The sequence below is a fragment of the Nothobranchius furzeri genome, chromosome 7, assembly GCF_043380555.1.
Source record: "Nothobranchius furzeri strain GRZ-AD chromosome 7, NfurGRZ-RIMD1, whole genome shotgun sequence".
Taxonomy (NCBI): domain Eukaryota; kingdom Metazoa; phylum Chordata; class Actinopteri; order Cyprinodontiformes; family Nothobranchiidae; genus Nothobranchius; species Nothobranchius furzeri.
In genome coordinates this window covers 60,369,402-60,393,003 of record NC_091747.1, presented here as the reverse complement: position 1 = coordinate 60,393,003, position 23,602 = coordinate 60,369,402, and the positions used below count along the sequence as shown (strand labels likewise).

The window sequence follows — 23,602 nt, the reverse complement described above, 5'->3', positions numbered from 1 at the left end:
AAGTCCCTCCTCGTGCCCGTCTTAACACCATGGGGAGCAGAGCTTTCAGTCGCTCTGCTTCCAGCGCTGGAACTGACCACACACCAGAACCATCTAGAAGTTCCAAAGACCAGATACAAAAGTCGAGGTGATGCTCCTTCCAGACTGTTGCACCCTGACTCTGGAATGATCTTCCTTTATCCTTACGCAGCACTGCCAGTCTGGACACTTTTAAAAAAACAGCTTAAGACCCTTTTATTTAACTTTTACTTAAACCTTTTATTTTCTTATTTTTAACTCAAATTTTAATCTTTCATCTGTTTATGAAAATTTATAATTTTATGACTTTATTTTTTCTGATGTTAATATAATTCTGTTTTGAGAGCATTTTGATTTTATGATGTTAATCTATTTATAATTTTTTGACTCTATGCCTGTGATAAGTGGTTTATAAATAAAATTTACTTACTTACTTCCAGCACTCCTTAGGAACACTGACTCTTTTACTCTATTTAAGACACATCTCAAAACCCATCTGTTCAAGCAGGAAAATTCACTTTAGATAGAGGTTTTTAACTGAATGTAGCTCCGATGCACTGATTTAGCTCCTAACATTTGTTTTAATGTTTGTTTTAAATGTTCTTATTTCCGATTTATCTCTAAGGTGACTTTGAGTCTTAGAAAGGCTCCCTCAAATAAAATGTACTATTCCAGGGATATACTTGCTGCTTTTCACTGAGAGGACCAGAAAACGTCTTGAGAGGACCAGCCACAGATGGCAGCAGTGGAGTTTTGATCAAATCTGCGTTGCATTTGTTGGAGCACCTTCTGGCCATTATTTAATCTGAACAGACTGTTTATTATATGTTCTCGTTTTTATGACTCAAATATTTCATTAAATGGATAATTTAGTTAAAACAATAATTAAAACAACAATGGCTCATGTGAAAAACATTTCGACAGCTATTTTGTAGAATAGAGCTGAAGACAGCCATGTCCTTTGACCTTGGTGACACTTTGTGTCAGGATCTGGGGCTGTGGGTTGTGTGCAGATAGTATTTAATCCACAGGCTTGTTGGAGGCCTTATGGAGACACTCAGGACAACACCTTCCAGCTGAGCTCTGCAGCTCACTCACCTGCAGCTGATCATCTAATCATATGGGATGAATAAAGGAGCCAGGGATCCAGCCACTCATTGCTAGATCGTTTGTTTGACGTTGTGGTAACGTCCAGCCAGCTGTCCTGATTTACCTGAACCGAAAACATTTAATTAGTCTCTTAGGAAGCTAGACTTCAAGCCACGCTGATGCTCTCAGCCTCTCAAACCTACTTTTACTGCTCACCTGCAGAACCACAGCTGCATAACTCCCTGGCTTTGGATCTCCTCCCGTCCTCCAGTGTATCTCCTGTCCACCCTCCCAGCACTACACCTTCCTGCTCCAGCCTGAGCCTCCTCTCCGAACTACAGCCCCAGTTCCTGCTCGCCTCTCCGGCATTACCCACCAACCTCCAAACCTCCGGCTGCAGAGCCCAACTCATCTCCAGCCCTCTCTATCAGTTCCAAAAAATGGAACACTCATGTTTAAACCATCTGCTGCTCTAACAGTTTCTGTTGCATGTGGGTCAAATTTATCCCTAAAACTACGACACTTTGCTCAATAGTCTTGTTTGATACAAATTAGATTTCTCTAAACTAAGGCCATTCATAAAGTTAACAGGTGTGATTATTAAATAAATAATTTCTAACTTCTGCGTGGAAACAGTCTTCAAAATGACCTTGAAGAACCAAATCACCAGGGGTCTCATTTATCAAACGTTGCGTAGAATCCCTACTAAAACTGTACTTAAGAGCGAGCTTATGTTAAGTAGGTTTGTGATCCATCAAACATGGAGTACGCACAGCTGCACGCAATCTCCGCTTCATAAATCAGAAACTAACTAGAAAGGTTCTCAGCTGCTTTTTAGTCACATCCCGCCCTCACCATGCCCACTTACTGCCATAAATAGTCAATGCAAAGTGCCTTGTGGAGCTCATGCATGTACATAAGCCGGCTGCTGCAGCGCTCCGCCAATGACATGGCGACCGTAGATCAAGGCAGGTCAAGGAAGAGCTATTTCACAGAAGCAGAAGTTCAGGTACCTGTGGGTGAGGTGGAGAAATGAAAGAAAGTGCTTTTGCAAAACAAATAAGAGAAAATCCACGGAGATGCACAGCGTTGCTGAAGCCGTCAATGTTGAGTTCTTCAGAGAGATCTGTGGCGGATATAAAAAAAAATGGTCTAATCGAGGTTCGATCCCCAGACTCCCAGGTGAAAGTCACGCGCGCTAACCACTCACCCAAACGGAGATCTCCCCTGTTCAAGTAGCCAGGGCGCATGATTAACCGGGTCACAGTGACAGGACACACACACACTGTCACAGACGCACAACATTCTGTCTCAATCTGCCCCCCGCTGATATTCTGCATTCCATATTCTGCGCTTCAGTCTGTGTGTGTGTGTGTGCGTGCGTGCGCGTGTGTGTGTGTGTGAGTGTGTGGGGGGTCTTGTTCTGTGTGAAAATGAAGCAGTACAAGTGATAATGCTGCAGGATTTCATAATTTTATCCTTCTCAGCAGCAGCAATGCAGGTGCTCTCCATGTCCAACATGTGCGTAAGCCAGGTCCTTAGTCAACTTAAAGTTGCGCACATTTTTCCGCTAAGTTTTCTTTCATAAATCCCAACGTTTGCGTGGAAAGTTGCTTACGCAGTTTTCCGACCCCGTTTTGTGCGTAAGCAAGCTTGATAAATGAGGCCCCAGAACCGGGTTGGATTTCTACTTTCAGCCAAAACAAACAGATCTGACGGAATTCTTCGTTGTCACAAAGAAATACCTAAAAAGATGCAAAAGAACTGATGGAACAAACAATTGTTTGTGTTCTTTAAAATTTTTTCCAGAAGTGTCATCTAGGGACATTTATATTTCTAATAAAAAAGAAAATGTAGGTAAAAATAATCTTAAATCATTAAAAATCTTGTTTTTTATGTTCATGGGATTTAAGGAATCACGTACCACCAGGGGAAAATGAAATGTCTAAATAGAATAATAAAAATATAGTTGTGTGCTAAAACAAAATATTTAAAATACATTCTTATGAGTTGCTTTCAAATGACCTGCATTAAATTTAAGAGTATATTTCATCAAACTTTCGTTAATATTTTTATTTTAATTGATAACTTTTGATGGTTTTATCTTTCTAATAAGCCCAGTTTGTTGGTTGTCTTCTCGTTAGTCGTTCATGTGTAAAATCATTCATTTAATTTGGATCTGACTCAGAAAAAATATCAACATTTGTAAAAAGAGGTTGTTGCTTTCAGCGATGATTAAAATCCCCATCCTGCTGTTGACTGACTCCTCGTTGGGCGTGAAGCTGTTTTGTATCATAGTTCATTTTTACCTCAGATCACCAAATGGGACCAAAGCGTCGGACGCCTCCTCTCTTGTTCTGTCGGCGGCCGTCAGCGTTCTTTTTTCTTCCAACGTTTTCTATCTTGTTGGATAAGAATGTGGTTCTGCGTCAGGAGCTCATGATTAGAGATGAAAAGATAACAAACGGGAGCGGAATGAGATTAGCGCGGGTTTGCTGAGCAAGATGTGCGACTCACACCATGTTTTAACACACCTCACACCTTTTCCTTATCGGCATCACCGCGACACACAAAATCACCGTGTTTCTTAGGAAGCAGCAGAAATGATTACCAAAAAATAAAGAGATGTAAAAAAGAGCTGCTGGGATGGAGTGATATTTTATGTTTGCTGCAGCAAATGTACCAAATGATTTGCTGCCGCCAGACACAGTCATTGAATAACGCCATCAAACATTCAATCATGCTTGAATGTTTTTTTTAATATTGAATGTCAGAGTGATGATAAAGAGCGAGTGGGATCTCCATTTGTGGCATTGACAGCGAGGCACTTCAGGTAATGGATATGAATGTCGTCACTGGGGAAATATCCCCCGCGTCTGCAACCCAATAGAAAAAGCCCTCCCCACTCCCTCCCCAACACGCTAATAGCATCACTCACAGAGTCAAAGGAAATCTAGCTGTATGTTCTTAAGGCTCCACCCGGAAATGATGACCCTGCTCCGGTGTCTGGATACCTCCGACCGGGTGTCTCCTGAGACGGCAGGCTAGCCGTTGCAGGATTTCTCTCTTGATCAATGGTGGGACGTAGCCTTTTGATGCCGTCTCTGCACTGACAAAGACCAGACTGCACAGAATTCCTAGAGAAAAATCCAGATAGAAGTGCAGAAATGATCATGAAGAGACATAGATTGGGGTAAAACATTGAGCAGTTGAAGGGGACGGCCCAACCCCTCATTTGCCTGACATTCACTCGCCCATTAGAGGAGGAGAAAATAACACACACTGCTAACTAATATTACTCCTCTCCACACATGACATTTCTGAGCATACTGCCTCCCCATTAGAGAAGTATCCACCACAGAACTCTTGTTTAGTGCTTCCCGCTGCTCCAGCCGCCTTCCCCATCAGTCGTGATCAAGCCACGTTATATGAGAGACTAACAAGAGAGAATCAGGACAGCAGAGGCGAGACAAGGGTGGACCGAAAATAGAAAAGAAGTCAAACTCCTTACCATCTTCACAGCAGTGGCTCCACTTAAACACAACAGTGCAATCCAAGAGCAGAAGATAAAGCCGAAATGGAGACTCTTTGGCTAAATGCCAATCCTTTCATAGGGTTGCCGTAGAAACAGAAGAAAATTATAACTTCACAAAAGGCTTCTATCACTGATGCAGGTTTTTATGTGATCCTTGATGTTTTGTCATTGCAATAATTAAAGCCGTACTCTACAACTTTTTTCATATTTTTAAATCGTTTTCTTGAGCCAGTACTTGCCAAAACGACCCTTTACAGGGTGATAAAGTATAACTCAGACTCCCACCTCCATCTGTGCCCAGAATACCACACTTGCAACTTCAGAGTATCGGGCTGTTTCCTGTTAGTAAAGTGGAGCAGACGTGCTGGCGCTGCAGTCAGCTTCCAGAATGTTTTCTGCATGTTTTAGATCATGAACACAGCTGATTTGTTTGATTTAGTGATTAATCACTCCTGTTGACACTAATGAAGGCCGAGGAGACAACAGGAGGTCATCGTTTACCTCCCAGGATAAACTTGGCATGCAAACTGCAAGCTTAAGCCTGATTCATGCTCCTCCATCAGCTCCGCAAGGGACAGACACGCACGGATTGACGAAAGTGTTTTGCTCTCATACTTCTCCGTCTCCTGGGGAGTGTTGCAAAGCAATTCCCCGGCAGGACAACAGAGGGCGTAGCGCTGTTCTGTGGTATCCTGTCATGTATCGGTCCAAGATAGTGTGTTTATATTGTGTCTTTGTATATAAGAGGCTTTTAAAAAAAAAAATTGTCTCTCGCAGTCTGAGTCTGTCCATTGTTAGAGTTGCTTTTTTTTTTTTTTTTTTACTAAGAACACAAGTCATGTTAAACTAAATCACCAGGAATAAAGATTAATGATAAAAACATGTTGTCATGAAGCCGCTGCGTTTCGGTCTGAAAAGTCACCTGGAGCCCTTCAGCAGCCTGCAGGGCTTTCGATGTCAGGAAAGTCATGCAAGGCTGACTTTGGTGATTTCATTCTGCAGTGGGGGGTTTTTACTTGAAACTCCAGATTGAGATTTGTTTGAAAAGCCTAGATGCACAGGAGAAATCTGGATAATTTTGCACAAAACAAGGCTGACAAGACAGAGGGGTTCAAATTACACATGCACATTCCATGACATGTTAAATAGACATTAACACCTGAAGGAATTAAAATAATTAGAGGTGTTGTACATTTTATTCTCAATCTCAATCTCAATGGGTGCACAAGTGATGACGTATGGACGCTGACTAAATAAAAAGAGAACACTTCAAGACAAAAACATCAGTTATTTAACCAAAGCCAAAAACTTCAATCTAAAGCAGACCTGCGCTTTGTTCCGATAATGAGAGCAGATTAAAAGGAAAAGCAGTGATAAGTGAGGATGGTTAAATTACTGATGCAAAAAGTGAAATAGTCCAAGCAGATGGGAGCATTTAAATGTCACTTTCAAAGCTAGCATTAGCTGGTGAACTGACCTCTAAATGTGAAATTTATTGCACCATTCTGCATAAATGCTAATGTTAACAGCAGGTGTGTCTGTTTGAATTTACTTTAACAATATTAAACTAATAAAAGTTACATTTACATGACTAAAGTGACAAAAGAAGACGATCACAGAAAATGTCCTTTTACGATGGTGATGATTCACTGATTCACAGCTAAAGCAGACAGAGCTGTTCATGTAAAATAAAACTAGAATTACTGTCGGATTAAAGTTTTTAATCTACTTCAGATTTTCTTCAAAACACTTCAGTAAAGATGTAATCCACGTTATATTTACAGATGATCCAATGCGCTGTTATCCCACTTTTTTGGTTACACTCGTTCAACAGCTTGTAAACACAAGTATCTCACCAGGCAACAACTCAGCGTATACAGAAGCTGGATTTAACGGAAATATTTAATCTAAGTGCAGAAGAAAAATATTTATTAGACTTTGAGTGATTGTTGCTGTCAGGTGGACTCAACTTGGTAAATGTTAACTGGCTGTATTTATATAGCGCCTTCTTAGGGTTCTACGACCCCCCAAGGCGCTTCACAACACAATCACCCATTCACACACGTTCACACGCTGGTGGGGATGAGCTACGATGTAGCCACAGCTGCCTGGGGTGCACTGACAGAGGCAAGGCTGCCGAGCACTGACGTCCCTCTGACCACCACCAGCAGGCAAGGTGGGTTAAGTGTCTTGCCCAAGGACACAACGGCAGAATTCTCTGGTCAGAGCCGGGATCGAACCCGCCCTACCTCCTGCGCTACATGCTGTCCTGCTACTACCACTAGAGTTCAGAGGATAGTTTGAAAAAATAAATTGTCCAGTGAGGATTATTGATTAAAAAGTCTGTTTTGGGATTAGAGGAGAATGGTCAAACTGGTTCTAGATGATAGAAGGTCCACAGTAGCTGGGGAAACAGGACCCCCCACCCACCCCACCCCCACCCGCGCCTCCCTACTGGAGACTTATCTTATTTTGTGAACTGTTGATGTTCGTGCTTATATGTTGAGGTGTTTATTTATTTTTTGCATAGCAAAGCTACTCCCTCTCGGGAGTAACTCTGGAATGCTTTTTTCCCCCTCCCCCAATTTATCCTCATGTAATTCTCTTTTCATCTAAACGGAATGAGCGCCTCATGGCTGCTCTCGTGGTCTGCCTGTATCTGTTTTGTCTACATGCGTGTGTGTAACCTTGGTCAGGCTGTGCTGCGGAGTCAAGTTCCTATGCTTCGGGAAACTGGAGCACTGGCAATAAAGCTTTTCTGATTCTGATAAGTTCTGGTTCCAAACAAGGTCTGCAGAACCAGCAGCTGCTCCAGATGGACCCCAGCAGTAGAAGACCACACAAGGGTGTCACTCCGGCCCAACGGTGCCTGTAACAAATTATAAATAATTATTATAATAATGCATTATTATAATAGAATGTCCTTGAATAGCTTATGCTCCAAACATTGCATTAGCATTAGCTCAGGCTAGTGCTCTGCAGTTAGCAGACCAATATAGGAGACAAAGGTTTCTATTAGTCACATTCACAAATGAATCAAACCTTCTGGACGGCTCATCGGCGTGAAGGATGAGAACCAAATCCTTGTAGAGAACAATACATTTATTCTCAGAGACAGCACAACCCTTTTTGGTAGACTGGATACCTCCAGCTGCCTATATTCAACAGCAACAAGTTAAACGCGGCTTTGAATTGTGGTGTTTTGTCTCTGCGTCCCCAGGTGCATTTTCTTGTTTTTGCTACAAATGTGAGTGAAATTAGAGACAGTTCAACTCAGTTCTTGTTGTAACGGGACAAACTTGTGCTTTAACTTGAATAATTTGCCTTGAGTAGATGTGTGACCTCATTAGCAGATCATCCTGAACTGTTCTGTCTCACTGCGGTTTGCAAGTGGGCATTTCACCGTATAACCTCATAGCGAGGACAGCCGTGCAATGTGGACAAGAAAATGGTGCAGGATCAAATGAAAAGGACAAGAAGAAAATGAGAGTGGAGGGAGAAGAGGAAATAGTCGAGAGCAGTCAGAGAGACAAGGAATCAAGAGCTGCGCGCCAGAGTTATAGGCCAGTACATGTAGGTCATCGGCTTGCTCTTTTAGCCCGTGACAAAAAACACAGCAAGAAAATGAGAGGGAAATGGGAAATAAAGGAGACAGGAGAGGGAGGAGGTGATAGAATGGGGTGCATGCAGGTGACAAGCTGCCACGGGGAAAGAAGAGCAGGGTTTCAGTGTAGCTCTGTAGGGTGAGAATAAACGTCTGACACCGCAGCAGTGATATGGAAGCTGACAGGTCGACGGGGAAGAGAAAAAGGGAGAATGGGTGTGGGGAAAGGAAGGAAGCATTCCTGCTGAGGGCAAGTCCAACAACTCTGACATGACACATCCCAAAGCTAATTTAGCGCTGCTGAGAGATGTGTTCGGCTTCTGCACCTCGCTGCGCTGCTTCATATGGAGACATTGATGTAATTACACATCCATACAGGACAGCCCAAAGCCTGCAGCACATTTATTTCACCATTGTGTTGAAAAGGTTATTTATTTATTTAGGGCTTACTTCTGTCAGGGCGGAGCTTCACAACTGATTTTACTGTGATTGGTACAGAATGAGAAAATTCTGCATCTGCTGCAGATGTTCACCACTTCTGGTAGATTCTGCAGAGAAAAAAATCTCTTCACTGCATGAATTAAAAGCCTTTCATGTCGGCCTTTCTATCTAATTTGACTTTATGTGGTTGTTTGAAAGGATTGTGTGAAACTTTTTTCCATTGACACATTTCCAATCCAATCCAATTTTATTTATAAAGCGCATTCACAAGGCATTACAACCAAACAAGGCGCTGTACACTAAAAATGTTAGTTAATTAAACCGGCGTTATACAAACATGTCGAACACAGATAAAAGATAAAAAGGAAATACAACAAAATTCCCAAAACTAACAGCTAAAAATCAATAAGACACAGGGAGAATAAAAAATTAGCAAAACATTTTAAAAAGAACCTCAATAGTACGGAAGTTGATATTGTGAAGTCCATTTTTAAACAGCGCAGATGTAAGTGAGGTTCATAATAATGTGGTATAAGCTAGGTTGAAGTAGTGAGTTTTCAAGCGTGATTTAAAAATGCTAGCTGTTGGTGCTAGCCTCACTAGCAGTGGTAATGCGTTCCACAGCTTGGGTGCACAGACAGAGAAAGCCCTCTCTCCACGGCCTTTTAAACGTGCATTGGGAACAGCTAGGAGGAGCTTATCTTCAGACCTGAGAGCACGCGGCGGGTTGTAGTAATGGACAAGTTCACACAGATATGGAGGAGCTTGATGGTTCAAGGATTTGTAAGTGAGAAGCATAATTTTGAAGTTTATCCTGAACTGCACGGGCAACCAGTGGAGAGATTTCAGAATTGGAGAAATGTGTTGTCTTCTGTCAGCTCCAGTCAGCAACCTAGCTGCTGAATTCTGGACCAGCTGAAGTCTAGAGAGAGCTGCTTTACTGATGCCATATAAGCAGGAGTTGGAGTAATCCAGCCTTGAGGTGATAAAAGTGTGGACCACGGATTTCAGAAGACGGACACTCAGGATGTGCTTTAGTTTCGAGATGCGTCTTAGTTGGTAAAACATGATTTAACTGTGTTATTGACCTGGGCATCCATCTTCAGAGCCTGGTCCATTTTTACTCCAAGGTTGGAGATTACAGAGGATACATTAGGTGAGAGATAGTTGAGGTCAGGTTGATGAGTAGCCGTGGTACTGTTAGGACTGAAAACGATTAAGTCAGTTTTGGAGTCATTGAGATGGAGGAAGTTATCAGCTAGCTATTGCTTGACCTCAAGGATACAATCAGACAGAACTTTCGTTGATTGAGTTGGCTTAAATGAAAAATAGATTTGTCAGTCTTCAGCGTAAAGATGGTATGAGACAGCGTGCTTTCTGAAAATGGCTCCTAAGGGCAGTACATAGAGGTTGAACAGTAACGGGCCGAGAATTGAACCTTGTGGGACACCCCAACGTAGAGGCTGTGACTCGGATGAACAGCCGTCCAACATGACCCTGGCAGACCTGTTACAAAAGTATGACCTAAACCAATCTAGGGCTGTGCCTGAAATGCCAGCCCAAGTGTGAACTCTTGTGATCAAAATGTCATGATTGATCGTGTCGAATGCTGCAGATAGATCCAAAAGTTCCAGAGCCACATGGAAACCTGAATCTAAAGCCAGAAAAATGTCATTTAAGACCCGAAGATGAGCAGTTTCAGTGCTGTGCTGTTTTCTAAAACCAGACTGACAGGTGTCCATTACCTGAAATTCATTCAGATGTTTCATCAACTGTGCATGCACTATTTTCTCAAGGACCTTAGATAAAAACGGTAATTTGGAAATTGGTCGGAGATTAGAGTAATCGGTGGGATCAAGGCCGGGTTTTTTCAAGATTGGTTGTAGAACAGCGTGTTTATAGGCACGAGGAATAAAGGGATAAAGCTGTGGCATTTCTGTATAATGAAAAATATGTGTAAAAACAACAAACAATTTTCAATTTCTGTAGAGAGAATTGCACTTTTTAGTAAAAAAAAAAATTCTATGAAGATTTTACATTTACAGAATTAAAATCTATAATGTAAGGGTTGTATTGAGGTATAGAAAGTTGAAATACTCCAAAAAATGGCACCACAGCATGTAAAAATGTAAATACAAGTTCTGGCGAGTATCTTCTATGGCAGGTCTTAAAGGGTTAAGAGCATCCTGTGAGAAGTTCTGATGAAGGGCAAGTACAGGCAAAACATCATCATCCACGTTTCGCTTTGGAAGACAAATCGAGTTTGCTAATTGGACCAATCCTGATCCCTCTTTCTTTCTATCTCTTACTCTACGATTTCCCCTTCTCTGCCTCTCACTGTCACCTTGAATCTGTAGACGAGGCTGGCTCCGGGGGTGGGGGCGGGTGTAGGATGCAGGGTAATGAATCGGACCAGCGAGGTCACAGCACCACTGACACCTCTTCTCATGCGCAGTAATGAGCTGAGGTAAGTGGAGTGGAGACACTGAGCCAAAACCGGGAAAATACAACATCACGCCGTGGCGTTGCCACTCCCCGGCAAACCTCATTAACCGGGCCTCAACCCAGCAACAACCAGGTTTTTATACAGTACACATGCAGAACCGAAGGTGGGAAGGACTGAGCCTGCTGTAAATACATCAGCTATTAGTGTTCAGCACCAAGCTCGTCTGCTCTTGTTATTTAATGGTTACACACAAGGAACAGCTCCTCACAAGCAAACCCTTCTGTCTGAATCTGTTTTTCAATGTATTCCTCTTTTTTAAGCAAAACAAAAGCCGAGAGATGATAATGATCAAAATGGAAAATTATAATATCAAAATCAAATAAAACTACTTAATTACTGATTCTTTTTGTGGTCTTTTAAGAATTATTTCCACCCCTGAGCTCTGTCACACCTGGAAATAAATATGTAGCAGTGGATTTCAGGGCTGCAGTGAAAAAGTTAAACTACCGTAGATGTTGCTAAGACATGGGCCGACGCCTTATTCTGAGCGTTTTTTGATTTAGGTGTTATTCTACGGTTAGTCACAAAGCTGCTGTCGTTTGGACCTTTTCACTTTTCTTTTGAACAACAGAAGCAGATTGAGATGTCATCAGTTAGTCTTAAAAGGTCCCCAAATCCTGCTTTTGCAGATATCTGGTCTAAATAAGAACACATTTGACCTAAAATGGATGGTTTTAAAGTCCTAATATTAGATTTTGTTGGTAAGTTCAGGTCTGTATTTAGGGTCTCATCGTGTCATCTGTGGGTTATAAGGGTCACAAGGACAAAAACACTTGAAACGAAGCCTAGATTGTCATCTCTTCTGCTGCTCCACACATCAGTCCAATAGCAGCACCCCCAGGCTGCTGCTATTGGACTACGTGAGTTTGGAGTAAACATGAATATTCCAGAAGAGGTTCCCGATCTGGAATCAATGCTGAGGAGCGCAGGATGGGAGTCAGTTCATGCTCAACAGAGAACAAGCCCCGGTCATGAATTGATTAAAGGAGTCAACACTCTTCTTAAGTCACAAGAGTTGAGGTACTTTTGTGAAAAATAGTTGATGGCAAATTCTGCTGTGAAAACTCTGAAAAGATTTGAAGTTACTGAATATAACACAATTGACTATGAAAACAATATTGATCCAGATGGTAATCTGTTAAATACAATTAATGATAACTGTAAATATTACACAAATGATCAGTTTAATAGTTCTGTAGAGTTAGGTCATTTCTCACTTATCCACTTTAATTGTAGAAGTCTTTACGTTAGTTTTGACCAAATTAATGCATATATGAAAACATTTAAGCACCAATTTGAAGTGATTGCTTTATCTGAGACATGGTTAAATGGAGAAAAGGGTATAGATTTTGATATGGTAGGGTACCATTTGTTTTATACAAACAGAGGAAAGAAAAAAGGTGGAGGGGTTGCACTGTATGTCAAAAGTGCCTTGAAGTGTAAAATACTGGAGGCCATGGCAGTAGCTGTGGAAGATGTGCAGCTGTTGAAATAGAAATGGAAAAAACTAGAAACATTATAGTAGACTGTATATAGAACACCTGGCTCCAATTTACAATGTTTTAAAGAAAGATGCAAAACTCTCATAGATGGATTAAATGACAACAAATCCTGGTTAATATGTGGAGATTTCAATATTGATTTACTTAACTAGAGAAACAAAATGACTAGAGACTTTATGGATGTGATGTCCAGCAGGAGTTTATATCCTGTGATCACTCAGCCTACTAGAATCACCAGTACCTGTGCTACATTAATAGACAACATTTATACAAATGAAATTGAGAAGACCGCTAACAGTGGTCCCCTAATTAGTGATATAAGTGATCATCTACCAATTTTTATAGTACATAAAAATTTATTCAAAAAACCTAAGGAGTTAGATCAGATAAAACATGTTAGAATAAGGACAGAGGAAGCTATAACAGCATTTTGTAATGACTTGTTGAAGGAGAACTGGAGTGGGGTTTTTGTGAAGGATGTGAACGTGGCATATGATACGTTCTTAAAAACATATAAATCTTTATGTGATAAGAACTGCCCTGTAGTTGTCTGTAGAAAAAAGATAATTACGAATGTAGAACCGTGGTTAACTTAGGGATTACTAAAATCTTGTAAAAGGAAAAACAAAGTATACAGAGATTTTGTCAGATACCGAACCAAAGCCACAGAAATTAAGTACAAGATATACAAAAATAAATTGGCATCATTAATAAGACAAGCAAAAAAAATCATTATAATTTAAGGCTGAAGGAAAGCATAGGTGACATGAAAAGAACATGGAGAATTCTGAATAGTGTCATAAGATCCAGTTCTCAGCATGCCCGTTATCCGGATTTCTTTACTAACGGAGATAAGATCTTGAGGGATAAAGCTGAGGTGGTAAATGAACTTAATTCATTTTTTGTAAACATAGGACCAAGTTTGGCCAAATCTCTGGAAACTAGAGGTGGGAAAAATGATCGATTCTAAGATGCATCGCGATTCAGCCGTGCATGATTCTGCATCGATGCAGCAACGTGACATAATGAGATTCTCTCCCTCTCCCTATGTCTATGTCTATGTTCTGGACGCGCGAGGACAATAAAGTTTTGAGGTTTTACAACTAATTCTGGGGGCAAAGTTGCAATGACATGAGCACTGTGTTGCCCTAGCGCCAATTTAAAACAGAAATGGCGGACAGGGATACAGGACGAACATTACCAATAATCAAAGATGCACCTGTTACATTTAAATCGGATGTCTGGGCTAATTTCAGTTTTGGGATCCTGGATGTGAAAGAATCACTCAACACAGTATTTGTTTACTATTTTTAAGTTCAGTTGTATTCTATCTTAAAGCTGCTGTACAGACAACATTATATCTTATATTATTTAAGTAATTATAGGCAGCACACTTTAAACATTGTTGCTCACTATAGTGAATAGATGAATGTTCTGTTTTTCAGGCACATCGAAATAAAAAAGAAATTGAAAACTATTCTACTGCTTTTATTAAGTAATGAAAATTGTTGTGTGAAGAATCGTGATGCGTTTCATACTCAAATCGAATCTTTAGGCAGATAATCGGAATCAGATCGAATCGTGAGGCAAGTAGAGATGCACACCACTACTGGAAACACAAACTAATGAAGCTGGAAAAATACAAGGAGGGAGCAAAATTTTACAGTCGATGTTTTTAGGGGATGTAAGTGAAAATGAAGTTTTGACGATAGTTAGGAAAAGTAAAAATAAATCATCCACAGACTGTGAAGGGATTGACATGATGATTGTAAAGAAAACTATTGATTATGTTGTTAAACCATTCACTTATATCTGTACTTTGTCTGTTCAGAGTGGTACATTTCCAGAAAAAATGAAAACTGCAAAAGTAATTCCAATATTTAAAAATGGTGATAGACATAAGTTTGATAATTACAGACCAATCTCAGTGCTTTCCCAGTTTTCTAAAGTGTTTGAGAAATGGTTTGTTCAGAAACTAGATAACTTTATTGAGAATGAAAACCTCCTGAGTGAGAGTCAGTATGGGTTTCGATCACATAAATCTACATCCCTGGCTTTATTGGAATTAAATGAAGAACTTTCATCAGCAATAGAAAAAATATATATTTACAGTGGGTTTGTTTATTGATTTAAAAAAGGCATTCGGCACAATAGATCATAGTATTTTACTCTCCAAGCTGAGGGATTATGAGATACGTGGAATCGCCCATGACTGGTTAAGTAGTTATTTGACCAATAGAAATCAATTTGTACAGTTAGATGATGAAATTTCAGATTCACTAGAGATTACACACGGTGTCCCACAGGGGTCAGTGTTGGGCCCTAAGCTTTTTATTCTATGTATAAATGACATTTGTGATGTGTCCAAAGTATTACAGTTCATATTGTTTGCTGATGACACAAATATGTTTTGTTCTGGAAATGATTTAGAAATTATTATTCAAAATATGGTTTGTGAGATGTCTAAACTTAAGAAGTGGTTTAATGACAATAAATTATTTCTCAATTGGAATAAAACAAAATTCATGGTTTTTGGTAACAGACAAACTAATGAATTAGTTACGTTGTCTATTGATGGTTTTTTAATTGATAGAGTAAATGAAGTCAGATTCTTAGGGGTTCTCTTGGACCATAAACTCACTTGGAAATCCCATATAAAATATATGAAACAAAAAATATCCAAAAGTATTGGAATTTTAAACAAAGTCAAAGGTATTCCAGAAATTTTAACGCTTCAGACATTATCTTATTCATTTATCTTACCATATTTAACTTATTGTATTGAGGTTTGGGGCAATACGTATAAAACAAACACTAATCCTTTGTTTCTGTTACAGAAGAAAGTTTTGCGAATTCTATATAAAGCAAATCCGAGAGAACATACTAACAAATATTTTGTTCCATCTAAAATTATGAAATTCAAAGACTTGGTTAACTTGAAGATTTTACTAATTATGTTTAAGGCTAGAAATAATTTACTGCCAACTAATCTACAAAGGTTCTTTGTTTTGATCCCAAAAAATGATAAGAGTAGAAAGAAACCAGAGTTTAAAAGGATAATTGTTCGTACTACATTAAAGCAAATGTGTATTTCAATATATGGTGTGAAATTATGGAATAACCTGGATGATGAATTAAAAAATGTATAACTACTGATCAATTCAAAAAAATTATAAAGATAAAATGCTAAAATCGTATGATTTGGTGAGTTGAGGATGGAGGATTAATGTTTTAGTAGTGATATTATTTGTGGAAGTAAGAGAGCGGTTTATTTTTTGTGTATAAGGCCATTTTGTACTTTTTTTATTTATCTTGTCTTAGTTAAAGAGGGTAGGTCATATAAGATTTTTTCTTCTTCCTCCCCCTTTTTCACTCGAATGCTTATATTCTGATTTGAAGTTTGTATATTTAAAATTTGAGTGAAATAAATTATTGAAATTGAATTGCTCCTATCAGCTCCTGCCGTGGGAACTTCAGGCATTCACCAGACCATTCTACAGATATCATCTCTCCCGAGTGTCCTGTGATGACCCCAGGTTCCCTAATGGGAGGACATGCGCCAAAAGAATTCCCCCAAGAGCTGTGCAGGTGACATCCTGACTGCCTGCCTCAACCTGCCTCAATAGATGAAATTAATGATAAAATATATGAATTAGACAAAAATACAGATTATAATTAGCTTTGTCCTGTTATTAATGAATGTAAATATTATACAGTGGGAGAATATAATGATATAATAGGGCCTGTGATAGACAGAGCACTGACTTCAATAGACGTAGTTTAAAGTGTAATTTAGGAAAAATAACAGATTATTTGAATCAAGTAAGTAAACGCTTCAGTATAATTGCAGTGACAGAAACATGGTGTCAGGAGCGATCGGCTGAGCTGGAGTGTGGCTTTGAGACCCAGGCGCGGAGAGAGTGGTGTTTGGTAGTGAGTGATTACAGCGTGGGAAGTTCTCTTCCCGGATGGTATTCAGAGTTGGCAGATTAGACTTAGTTGTCTTAGAATGGGTTGACGTCTATCATGAGATGATGACTGAGTGCCGGCTCAGCTGTGACAGGTCCTTAAATAGGCTCAGCGGGATGACGTCACCGGGTAGCGTCGGTGACAGGGATGCTGGGAAATGGAGTGCAGTGCCAGCCAGGCCCGCAGAGGAGGTTAAAGAGCAAGTCACCCCCAAATGAACTTTTTTTTTGCTGATAAACTAAATAAACGAGTGTCTAATCGTGCTGTAGACACGTGTCGTCAATAATTTGGCACTTCAGTGCATCTTAGTTAAAATTTAAATAATCTGCCTAAAACTGTCAGTGTTGTGCCGTTGTCAGGTAAAAACTCTGCACTGCATTTTAATTTAAATCTGCCACCGCTATTGGCTAAGAAGTATGCTATGATGTAAACTGGTACATTATGATGTCACAATGCTGTCGTGAGCCTATGTGTGTGTGTGTATTTGTTAGCGGCTCCGCCCTCTCGGTCAGCCAGGCAACAGCATGTGTTGCATTTTTCAAACATGAAGTGGGAGTGGAGTTAGACTCTGGTAGGTTGTTGACTTGCTCTTTAAGAGGAGGAGTTCATGACACATGGTTAACGAAAACTGATGTAAACGATGTTCAGATTGAGGGTTATAATTTATATTATGCCAATAGAATGGATCAAAGGGGAGGAGGGGTTGCTTTATATGTAGATGTTAAATTCAAATGTAAACTTGTGGGGCACATGACAACTGTTATTAGTAATATTATGGAAATGGTTACAGCAGAGATAATCAATGAAATGGGTAAGAATATTATCATCATATGTGTTTATAGAGAACCTGGGTCATGTGTAGAGAAATTTACAGATAGAATAACTGATGCGTTTGATCAGTCTCATAGTAAATTTGTGTTCCTTTGTGGTGATTTTAATGTAGATCTAGAGAGAGGGCAGAATATATCAAAGGAGTTTATGAATTCTATGTATAGCACAGGTTGTTCCCCATGATCACTAAACCAACTAGGATTACAACACATAGTGCAACTATTACTGATAATATTTTTACTAACATGAAAACAGGAGATTCGTTGTTATTAGGTGGAATTTTACTGACGGATGTGAGTGACCATCTTCCCACATTTTCTATTCTTGAGCGCGAATATAGTAAGCCTGTCCGAGACAAAACAGAAGTATATGTAAGAAATAGATCAGTCACAGCATTGTATGCCTTTAAAGAAGACCTAAAGAAGCAGAAATGAGATGGTGTGTACAAAGATTACGTGAATATTGCCTATAATACTTTCATGAACATACTGTTAACTTTGTACAATAAGAACTGTAAAATGATCAAAAAAGGAGGTAATGCCAAGAAAATTAACAAACCGTGGATGACAAATGGTACAAAAAATGCCTGCAAGAAAAAAAAATTATATATGAGGTTTTTGAAGCTTAGGACAAAAGAATCAGAAGTGAGATATAAAAATATAAAAACTAATTACTATGGATTATAAAACATCAGAAAAGGGAGTATTACAGTCAATTGTTAGATAAAAACAAGGATAACACAAAGAACACATGGGGTGTAATTTGTAAACTTCTAAAAAAAGATATGGTACGGCCACAAATACCAAATTACTTTATAAAAAACAACATGGATATTTATGATAAAAAAGAAATCGTAAATGACTTTAATAAATTTTTTGTGAACATCGGCTCAAATTTAGCTAAACAAATTCCTAAAGTTAAAATGATAATACTGGAAAAACAATAAAATATATTGTGGATAGTATTTTTCTTGATAAAGTAGATGAGAGTGAAATTTTACAAGTAGTGCCACAGTGTCTGGACAAGACTTCAAATGATTATGTCGAAATGAATATGTCTCTTGTGAAAAACATCATAGACGTAGTTATTAGACCATCTATATATATATATAATATATACATATATATGCAATCTATCATTTGTTAAAGGAAGATTTCCAGAAAATATGAAAACTGCTAGAGTGATACCACTCTATAAGGGTGGAAATAAGCATGAGTACTCTAATCATAGGCCAATATAGACCTGACAAAGTTCTCAGGGTGAGAAGAAAATTTTCTCCAAGAATCAAGAAGAGGGAGTTGTTGGATTAACCATGACCTGGATGAGAGAAACCCAAAATGACACGCCTCCCATAACCACCATTAGCTTAAATGTTTGTTAGTCATGATGGGAAACGTTGTTGTACCAGCCAGCGTCAGAATGAGAAGAGACACCACGAGCACAGGCGACCTCATTCCTCATGCCTTTCTACTCAGCAAGCTCCACATTTTTTCACAGATGGAGTTAAATTATGCAGCACAAACTGTCTGGGTATAATGCTACGACTGAGGGGGTGTGTGGAGCCCTCCTTGTCTCCGTTCCATTAAGTTATCGGAAAGAAATTCACACTTCACAGCTGGGACATAAATTCATCTTGAAAGTGTGTTTGAAACTGTCTCGAACGTCACCACTTTCACCGCTTTAGTACGAAGGAAACAACTTTCTTGTCTTGCATCCAGATTCAGTGATATTATTTAAAATGGTACAATACTGGCTGCTTTTAAAATAAAATCCTAAACCTAGATGAGGATCCACAAGATTCTTGCACAAAATATTTCAAACTAGCCTTGTTGGGTCTACTGGTATGAAGTGGTAAAGGCTGCACTGGGTGGTTGCCACTGCTACACAACTTTACAGTATAAACAAAGCTGACCAGTGCTCTCTGGTATGGTCCTGTAATACAGCATTTGCATCTGTCCCTCCTTCCCTCCACAAACCCATTACAGATGTACTTAACAATCAAATGCTCATAATAACATTTTATTTGAGAAGAACAAGACTTTCCTTACAGTGGATTTACAATTATTTTCTTTGGTCTTAAAACGTTCTAGTGTTAGCCGGTCCTTCCGCTGAGTGCGTAAGGATCGTGTACCGTAACAGACGCGTGTTTCAGACATGCATCCACAGTGAAAGCGCTCCATGCTGCTGGTCCCGCCAGCTCATGAAAACATCCAACAATTGCAAAATCAAGCATGATTTCAGCAGTTTGCACGATAACAAACCAGGAGAAAGACCGCAGCATGTATCCTAAAGGCCTTTGGTTAATTTTCTGTTCTGTTTACCTCAGCCACTGAGGTTTCACAGGTAATGACATATTTGTTTTACTAGTTAAGCAACTGGTCTCATTTATTTTGAAAACTAATGAATGTTTCAGACTGCTTCACATGGACGTAATTTTCACTTTAGAAGTGGGGGAGACACGGGGGGGGACTTTACAATATGCTCTAATGGGAAACAAGCTTCAACACAAACGATTGTTTTCCGCTTGGTCCTAGAGCTCAACCAGGGTCAATTTAATATAGCGTAATATTGTTTTTGGATGGTAAAAAGTGCAGGGGTCAAAACTTGACTTTGGAAAAAGTGGGGGGGACATGTCCCCCCCCCCCCCCCAAAAAAATTTTTGTCCATCGTTTGGATGCAGAGTCTTTACTTGTGACAGTGAAAGGGGCATTGGCTAGATTCAATATAGACAAAAATGCATGCATTGGACATTGTTACCAGTGGCGGAGCTTGATATGTGCAACATGTGCGGCCGAACTGGGCGGCAGTCTGCCGGGGGTGGCATTTAATTTCCTTTTTTTTTTTCTAAATTTTTTTTTTTTTAGCATCAACCAATACATAAACAAAACATAGAAATTGCATGTTCTTAATAATAATAGTGATGATAATAATAATATTTCTGTAATAAAAGCACAACAAAGTGTAACCCATATAAACTACTCCCTGTCACGTGACCCATTTAGGCCAGCTCCGCCTCTGATTGTTACGATGGGGCGTCTGTAACGTCTGGCTGCAACAACGGTGTTCAGGAAAAATTTTGTAGAGAGGTCCCACAGGCAGTGTACATCCACTGCCACACACACACACGGATTAAACCTGGTTTTAGTTGACTGTGTCCACAATGTAAAACCAGTTGCTGAATGCTTTGTCACAGTTCAGCTACTTTACAACTTTTTTTCTGGTTCAGTAACTCACAAAGTCTTCATGGAAAAACAAGCTGAACTTGAGCCCACTAAAAGAGCTGTGGAATTAAAACTCCTGTCAGATACCAGATGGGCAAGTCAGTACTAAAGTCTTTGGGCAATAAAGCGAACCCTCCCTAGCACCTTAGCCACACTTGAGGAAGTCTGCAATCAAAGAAATAGCCATAGAGGTGTTGAGGCAAGATCACTAAATGGCTTGATTGATGCACAGTTTGTTTTGCAAATCTACATGCTGGAGAACATATTTGGGCTCACAAAAACTTTATCTGACCAACTACAGGCCACAGATTTAGATTTGGCATCTGCCACTGATCTGGTCTTTGCACTGGCTGACACACTGAGGCCTAGTCCACACGTAGCCGGGTTTTTTTAAAAACGAATATCCGCCCCTCCAAAAACTTGCATCCACACCACCTCGTTTTAAAAAAAACTCTGTCCACACGTACCCGGATAAATAAGTTGTTAAGGACATGCCAGACCTGTAGGCGGCAGTACTTCCCCTGTTCTTAACCTCGTCCTTCATCTGTGGTCTTCCGCAAGGAGCAGTAATTCCACTTGCAAAAACAAACAAGCAAAAAGCGCTTAGACAATTGATAAAGCGAGCGCAGCTCTGAGGGCATCCATGCTGTCGGCTAGTGCAAACACAGGTCGCACACGTGATGTCAGCATTTTTTTGTCGTGGAAAGTGACGTTGCGGACCTTAAAACTCCGGTTTTGTCTGTCCACACGCAGACACCCAAAACGGAGAAAACGCAGATCTTCACTTTGGCCGGAGGTTTTAAAAAGATCCGTTTTCATGTGAAAAAACTCAGTTTTCATGTGGATGACAGTCCAAAACGTAGAAAAATATCTACGTTTTGGCAGATCCCCGGCTACGTGTGGACAGGGCCTCAAAGAAGAGCGCAGTGGTGAAACTTGGACCCATCTGTGGCAGGGTGCAAGTGACGTGTGTGAGCGAGTGGGCATTGACATGCAGTGCCAGCAGGCTAAAAGAAAAATAATGCAGACCTCCAACCTGCAGCAGTTTCATGTCAGCAATAGTCAGACAATGAATAAAATACTGCAAACACCTGAAGACTACAAAATCCACAGTTTTTTCCCAGTACTTGACCCTTTAATCGGTGAACTGAATAGGCATTTCTCTGCTGACAGTTGTCATGTTATGAAAGGAGTTTCAGCTCTTAATCCCAAACACAAGACGTTCCTGCACCAAGATGCCCTTCAACCCATGGCTACTCACTATGGCATATTAGAAGACAGCCTTTCAGCAGAACTACATCAACTGAAACGCCTCATTGACAGAAAAAAATAAAATGGGGTCTCTCTCAACAGCACCCATGACTTGCCGATTCTGTTGAGGCCATACAAAGAGGCTTTCATTGACTTGTACAAACTCGTGTTCATCTCCATGACACTGTCAGTATCAACAGCTGCTTGTGAGAGGAGCTTTTCCTGCCTGCATCATTTAAAAACCTACCTCAGAAACAAAAGTGGCGATGTACGAACTAGCAATCTTGCTGTGCTGGCAATCCGCTCAAGAAGAACAAAAAAAAAAAGAGAGATGGATGTAGATGTCATTGATCGTTTTGCAGTCAATCATAAAAACAGACGTATTGTTCTCTTTTAAGTGGTGAGTACACTCCTTACATTTTATTTTAACAAGTTTAAATTGTTCTGTGTTTAATGTGCTATGAACCCAGTTGTTGCAGACAGCTGTGGAGAATGGACAGAAGACAAGTGGAGACTGGAGCCTTAAGAGGAGCAGAGAAGAAGACAGGAGACTGGAGAAAAGGGCTGTCAGTAATGTGAGTAAAGTGAATCTCTTTCTATTGTGTTGCTGTTGTTAGCATAAATACTAACCTATTCTTGTGTACTATAAACTCGTATGTTGCAGTAAATCACAGCTGTGGAGAACGGAGAGAAGAGCAACGGACAGGAGGGGGAAACTGGACAGAAGTGCTGGGAGTATGAGAATAGATACTCTTTAGTAAATATGTTTTCTGTCATGGGTGTGGCTATGGCAATTAAAGGATATTATTTGCACACTGCAATTGACTAATTAATTAAAAACAAAGTAATATCTGATCTCAGAATTGTGTGTACTGAAACTCTAGTTTCCCTCTGGGATTAATAAAGTATCTTTGAATTTGTACTGAATTTGAATTTCTGGGATGCATCTATAACACACTGCTTCGCATCCAGTAGAAACGCGCCCATTAACTGTAATGGGGGTTATTAGCTCTATTAGCCTTTGCGGAGGTTACACAATGCTTCGTTGTCCGGTGAATAACTCTCCCTTAGAGATAGGGTGAGAAGCTCAATCATCCGGGAGGGATTGGAGTAGATCTGCTGCTCCTCCACATCGAGAGGAGCCAGATGAGATGGCTCGGGCATCTGGTTGGAATGCCTCCTGATGCCTCCCTGGTGAGGGAGGCATCAGGAGGCGAGCACATTCAACCAAGAGGAGGCCTAAAGGAAGACCCAGGACAAGATGGAGGGGCTGCTTATCGGCTGGCCTGGGAAGTCCTTGGGATTCCCCTGGAGGAGCTGGTCCATGTGGCTGGGGAGAGGGAAGTCTGGGGGTTTGTGCTTAAGCTGCTGCTCCTGTGACCTGACCCCGAATATGCAGAGGAACACTGATGGATGGACCTCCATCCTACCAACAGTCTTAGTAGCAACACAATCTATTTTTAGCCACCTGCATCCTCCCCACAGCAGTCTCACCTATAAGATTTGCATTAGGTCTTTTGGATCTCGTGAGATCCCAGTCCCAATGCAGGGCTCTGTCACCAGCCTCCGTTGTTCTCTCCATCTCACCAACAATCCTGAGACTCATTCTTCTCAGACCAAAAATGTCCCTTTACA

At 40.2% G+C, this 23,602-nt stretch overlaps 1 long non-coding RNA gene across 1 annotated transcript; it reads left to right on the top strand.

The window, feature by feature from the left end:
* Window positions 1-22,188: 22,188 nt before the first annotated feature.
* On the top strand, window positions 22,189-22,900 carry LOC139070516 (uncharacterized). Its single transcript, XR_011521014.1, has 3 exons — window positions 22,189-22,367; window positions 22,438-22,542; window positions 22,632-22,900. It is a non-coding gene; the product is annotated as an uncharacterized lncRNA (long non-coding RNA).
* The last annotated feature ends 702 nt before the right edge of the window (window positions 22,901-23,602 follow it).